Here is a 6395-nt window from a genome sequence, read left to right as displayed (position 1 = left end):
ATAGTGTTGCTTCCCAAAATCTCAAACCTGACGAATTTAGTGAATTTTAGACCCATTAGCATTTGCATGGTTCTTTATAAAATTATAGTGAAAGTTGTTGCTAATAGGCTTCAAGGTGTAATAAGGAATTGTATTGATTGTGCCTAAAGTGCGTTTGTCCCTGGGCGACTAATGCACACCTTTCGCAAAAAACAATATGGGAAAAAAGGCTATATGGCTTTGAAGTTGGGCATTAGCAAAGCTTATGATCGGGTTGAATGGGGCTTTTTGAAAGAAGTAATAATTCGAATGGGATTTGCACAAATTTGGATGACACTTATTATGAAATGTATTACCTCGATCTCTTATTCAGTAAATGTAAATAGGAAAAGTGTAATACCCCATACCCATATTCGTCGCCAAAATAGGGTATGAGGCATTACCAAATTTTACTAAATTAATTATCCATTATTACGAGTTAAATACTATTCATTTATCGAAACATGTCATGACGTCCCTTGGTTGGGCTTCCGAAGCCCAAAACATACATCGGGACCAAATCGAGATTAAATCGAAACCATAAGAAATTTTTCACAAAATTCCAAAGTTTTTTTTTTGAACTCAATATAACCCCTTTATAAATTTCTAACCTTCCTTGCAATTTTAAACCGAGACTAATCCAACACAACCAATCCATGTCAACATATTTTCAAAATAGATTTAACATATTCATAAGATAACCTCATCACATACCAAAACCAAAATTTGTTAGTCATACCAATGGCTAACCATACATTCATTTCACATTAACATTTACTTTACTAGCTTATACATGCCATTGATTTACAAAATAAAGTTTCTTTATATACCGAGATCTTGAGGTTGATAGTGTGATGCGTCTCCGACCAAATCCGACCTCCGAGCTCTTAACACTACGAAACAGGGGAAAAGGAAATAGGGTAAGCACTTTGTGCTTAGTAAGCTCATGTAACAAGAATTATACTTATCTAATATTTTCAATACAATGCAATAAACATTCATATATCCATTCAATACATTGTTCCCCTAACATGCACAAACTCAACATTTAAGTTAGTTCAATAATTTCATGTATCAATAATATATATATCACGATTGATGAGCTCATCAATACCATGATTTTCATTCTCTTATTATTTTTCCATATTTATCCCGTTGAACTTCTCAGAATTTCGCAGGGGGTACACTTTAGTGTACAAATCCGGGTCCGTCAATTCATATTCATGTGCACACATTTCCATTTCAGAGAGCAAACTCCTGCGAACCTCATACTTACAGCGGGATTACCAGTCCAGGCTAAATCCCTTGTAATATAAACTCATAGAGCATTGTCGAGATTACCAATCCAGGCTAAATTCCCTGCAGTGACAATTACTCTAATGAGCTTGGATCTGAATTACCAGTTCAGGCTAAATTCAGACCCTAATTCGGATTACCCGTCCGGGTTAAATCTATTTTCCATATATTATTCGGGAGGGCTATATCAGAATATGATCACTCGTCCGGGCTACATCCTTTTTACCGTCAATTCCTTTTTAGAGATCCATCGAATTTTCGTTCCATTCAACCGAGATTTCTTCCCCTTTTTTATCAAATATATCAATGTTTCATCAATTTTCATATAATGAACATTTAAATCATATTCACATCAATAACAAACATTTCAAGCATTTAAGAATATAATTCAAGTTACACGAACTTACCTCGATACTTGTTCATAAACAAAAAATCTACTAATCCCAAACTTTTTTTCTCGATCTAGCTTCGTATTTGAATTTTCTGGATCTAAATAAATAAATTTAATCATTAATCTAATACATTTCATGTTCATATGTAACATTCTCTATAATTTCATTATTATTTATAGTGCATTCAAAGCTATCTCACTAAGTCATAGTCACTAAATTATTTATATCTTGAGCTACGGAACTCCAAATTAAGATCTGCTAATTTTTCCCGAAACTAGACTCACATATCTTCTTATCATAAAATTTTTAGAATTTTTAGTTTATCCAATTAGTATAATTTATTCTTCAAAGTTTCCCCTATTTCACTGTTTGATAGTTCCGACCCCTCTTCACTAAACATTAATTATCTCATTGTACAGAATTTGGATGATGTTTCTGTTTGTTTCTTCTGAAAATAGACTCATTAAGGATTCTAATCATATAAATTATAACTCATAATCATTTTTGTAAAATTTTTAATGATTTTCCAAATCAGAACAGGGGAACCCAAATTCATTCTGACCTTGTCTCACAAAATCTATTATATCTCATGATTTACAATTCCATTGCTTACACTGTTTTTTTATAAGAAACTAGACTCAATAAGCTTTAATTTCATATTTTATTCCTCCTCTAATTAAATTTATACAATTTTTGGTGATTTTTCAAAGTTAACCTACTGCTGCTGTCCAAAACTGTTTTAGTGCATGATGTTAATTACCATTTTTCCCCTAAGCTTTCAATAAATGATAATTTCATCCCTGTTCAATTAACCTCTTAATTGAACTGATTTTTCTCAATTAACACTTTATTATATCACTTTAAACTATTTTATAACCTTTGTAAATCAGAATTTTAGCACTAGACTTTAATTCCAAACTTTTTCACAATTAAGTCCTACAAATTAATTTCTATTGAAATTACCTAATAAAATCATCTCATAAAAAAGTTAAAGCTTCAATTTCATGCTATTTAATCATAAAATTCCTGGACAGATTCATAGTAACTTTCAATTTCATTCATAAAATCAAAAACTAATTAATTTAGTAATAGGACCTAGTTGTAAAAGTTTTAGAAACACAAAAATTACAAGAAAAAGGCAAGGATTAACTCACTTGGTGCAAAAATTATGAAAAACCAGCTTGAATAAACCCTTAAAACATTTTTGGCTGATGAGAATGTAGAAAAATAAAGAGAATTCTAGATATTCCAATTTGGTCCCATTTTTATGTTAGTAAAATTTGTTATTTTTCTCATTTTACCATCATTTCACTAATTCTCCTGATTTTTCTCAGCTTATGTCACCCAAAATATTTCCTTTTGGGCTTATTTGCAATTTATGTCCCTCCTTATTTAGCAATTGAGTTATTTAATCCTTCTAATAAATTTTACACCTTTTTCAGTTTAGTCCTTTTCACTTAATTGACTACCCAAATATTAAAATTTTCTAACAAAATTTTAATACCATATTATTAACATTTCATAAATATTTATAAAAATATTTTTGACTCGATTTTACGAGATCGAGATCTCGATACCTTGTTTTTACCCAATTTCTTCAATAATTTCTTTTTCTAACTAACCATTAAATCAGTAAAATTTTTCTATCGATATTTTCATACGATTTTCCTATCATATCAATATTCATGTAAAAATATTAAAATAAATTTCTCTTTAAATCGAATTTGTTGTTACGAAACCACTATTCTGATAACCTTGAATTTAGGCCATTACAAAAAGTGGAAAGGTTTTTCATCCTACTAGGGGTCTCTGAAAAGGTGATCCCCTAAATCCGTTTCTTTTCCTTCTATGTAGTGAAGGTCTTTCAGCATTGATGGGTTGACGATTAGGGAAGGATTGATGAAATGAGCCAAAGCCAATCGAAGGGGTCTAGAAATTTTACACTTATTGTTTGCAGACAATAGCATTTTGTTTGGGAAGGTGACTGATAAAAGGGCAACTCTTTTGAAATATATTTTACACGAATTTGAAAACTACTCAAGCCAGCATGTGAATTTCCATAAATCCACAATCTTTTCTAGCACGAATACAATTGATGAGGACAGAGTTCGAGTTTCGAGATTGCTGGGGATGAGGTTTTCTTCGGATTTGAAAAATATTTAGGGCTCCCTAATATGGTGGGCAAACAAAAGAAAGCTTTATTTTTAAACCTTAAATATAGGGTCAAAATGCGACTCAAAAGCTGGAGTATAAGATTCTTATTTAAGGGAAGTAAGGAGGTATTTATAAAGTCCGTATTACAAGCCATTCCTACATATGCTATGATGTGTTTCCTTTTACCAAAATCCTTTTGTGGGGAATTAGAATGTTTAATAACTAGATTTTGGTGGCAGAAGGGGTATGGACAAAAGAGAATGCATTGGTGTGCTTGGGAGCAAATGTGTCAACTTAAAGAAGAATGGGGTATGGGCTTTCGAAGTATGGGCAAATTTAATATTGCTTTGTTAACAAAGCTGGGCTGGAGGCTTATAATTTTTTTGAATTCTTTACTTGTGTGCGTCCTTAAAGCTAAGTACTTTCCCAATTCTGATTTTGTTAATGTAAATTTAGGAAATATGCCATCTTACACTTGGAAAAGTATCTGGGCTTCGAAGGGAGTATTATGTGAAGGGCTAGGTTGGAGAGTGAGGTCGAGTAAAAATATTTTCATTAACAAGAATGCGTTGATCCCAGGGGCAGATGATTACAAATTGTCAAATATTGTTCAAAGTTTGCATAATTGTAAAGTTGCAGAGTTAATAGATGCAAACAATAAAAATTGGAAAAGGGAGTTAATAGTGAATATCTTCCCGGCAGTGAATGCGAAAAGAATTCTCTGAATTCCCTTAGCGATGACTGAGGTCGATGAAATGCTGGTATGGCGGGGGGAACCCTCAGGAGAGTTCTCAGTGCGTAGTGTCTACAAACTATTACAAAACGTTCCAGGTAGTCCTAATGCTTATGCTTTACAGAGAAACTATAGGAACTTTTGCAAACAATCGTGAAGCATCAACTTACCTTCTAAGCTATTGGTTACAATGTGGATAATTTCATGGCATTACACCCCTAATCTAGTTAATTTGCATAAGATGAAACTGATGGCTAATGCATCTTGTCCACGATGAAATTAAGCAGCGGAGTCTATGGATCATATATTTCGAGGCTGTTCTGTTTCAATCGAGGTTTGGTCAATTTTTGGTGTTGCGCATTTTCTGAATAGATTGGAGTTAGATTTCTTTAATTGGCTCACCTGGATTTTTGAAGTATGTTCAATCAAGCAGAGGCGTTCGGTGGGAGTTGCGCTGTGGGCTATCTGGGGGGACAGAAATGCAAATAGTTTAGCACATGTTTTAGCCAAAGAATCATTCAAAAGAAATGAATCACTGTACTTGATGGGGAATGTTCCAGAGTATGCGGCGCAACTGTTGGCGTCGGAGCGTCCGAGAAAACCAGATTGAGACTTTGGTGGATGAAGGTAGCAAAAAGGATAGTCACAGAATAAATGAAAAGTTTTGTTTAGAGAGACTCTTTAATCATTACAACCATCTGCAGAAACAATGAATGAAGCATTGGAACGGGTGTGAAATGGCATCTGATTGGGCACAATGTAGGTGAGTTTCTAGATTTTTCTGTTTAATGGACTTTACGTTTTTGGGCCTTATTGAGGTCTAGTTTTGGTTTGTTCGAATTTTGGTCTGTGTGGTTTGCTTGGGTTTAGTTCTTTGTAGTGTGGTTGTGTAACACCTCAAATATTTAATTCTTGCTATAATAAAATTTGTCATAGTTAAAATATTTGCTTTAGTGGTTAAGAGCCTTGGCTCTAAAGAGTGGGTCATGAGTTTGAGTCTTTGGGAGAGCCTTTTACTAAGTAATTTTTGGTTGTGTTGTTTTGTAGAATTTGAGTTAAAGTTTAATTCTAAGAGTGGGGGATATTTGTCCCTTGATTATAGGGATAGGAGGTGGTTGCTCGTTTGGCTTCTTCACTTTTGTTATCTTAGGTAACGTTAATAGATATTTAATCGTTTAATTTTAGGGTTATGAAATGCTAGTGGTGTTAGTGTTTTGTAGTCGCTAATTACTTAGTTCTGTGTTTAGGTGAAGGTCGTGAGACATTTAATGCTTCTTCTACATCGTAGTTTTGTGTGGTTGCGGTTTGATTAACGGTAAGACTATGGAAGAGCTTTAGTGTTGGAAGAGTTTGATTCTTGATTGCCTCGTGCCTTGTTACCGGTTTGATTCTTGATTGCTTCGTGGCTTGTTACCAGTATAATCATTTTATTTGTTGTATTTAGGTCTCAGAGGTCTTGTGGTTGCGTTCCCGTCGAAATCGAACCAAGTGTGTAATTTAGAAATCTAAAAACCAGCGAATGACGAAAGTCGAAATTGAGGCCTGTTGACGCCACGCGGCCATGTGCGACACACAGTCTAAGCCATTTTGGGGCGTGTGGGCCCAAATTTAAGAATTTTTCCTAGGGTCGTACAAGTCGTCCCTATCGATTGTAGGCCTTTCGTAGAGTTGGTATGTGTTTATATAAGCCTTAAAGCATGAAATCTGCTAATCTGTTAGTATGAAATTTGATGTAAATAATGCCTAAATGCATGTAATGTGATATGATATGTATGATCTGTTATGTATAAGCATGTTCAATA

At 33.7% G+C, this 6395-nt stretch overlaps 2 long non-coding RNA genes across 2 annotated transcripts; one reads left to right on the top strand and one right to left on the bottom strand.

Annotated features, from left to right (window-relative positions):
- Positions 1 to 4396: 4396 nt before the first annotated feature.
- On the bottom strand, positions 4397 to 5346 carry LOC107903084 (uncharacterized). Its single transcript, XR_001685698.2, has 2 exons — positions 5135 to 5346; positions 4397 to 5058 (listed from the first exon to the last, which is right to left on the bottom strand). It is a non-coding gene; the product is annotated as an uncharacterized lncRNA (long non-coding RNA).
- A 175-nt stretch (positions 5347 to 5521) lies between these two features.
- On the top strand, positions 5522 to 6395 carry LOC121217941 (uncharacterized). Its single transcript, XR_005914202.1, has 2 exons — positions 5522 to 5908; positions 6038 to 6395. It is a non-coding gene; the product is annotated as an uncharacterized lncRNA (long non-coding RNA).

The sequence above is a fragment of the Gossypium hirsutum genome, chromosome D05 (assembly GCF_007990345.1).
Source record: "Gossypium hirsutum isolate 1008001.06 chromosome D05, Gossypium_hirsutum_v2.1, whole genome shotgun sequence".
Lineage (NCBI taxonomy): Eukaryota > Viridiplantae > Streptophyta > Magnoliopsida > Malvales > Malvaceae > Gossypium > Gossypium hirsutum.
Note: the sequence above shows the minus strand (reverse complement) of the source record. Positions and strands in the feature narration are given on the sequence as shown.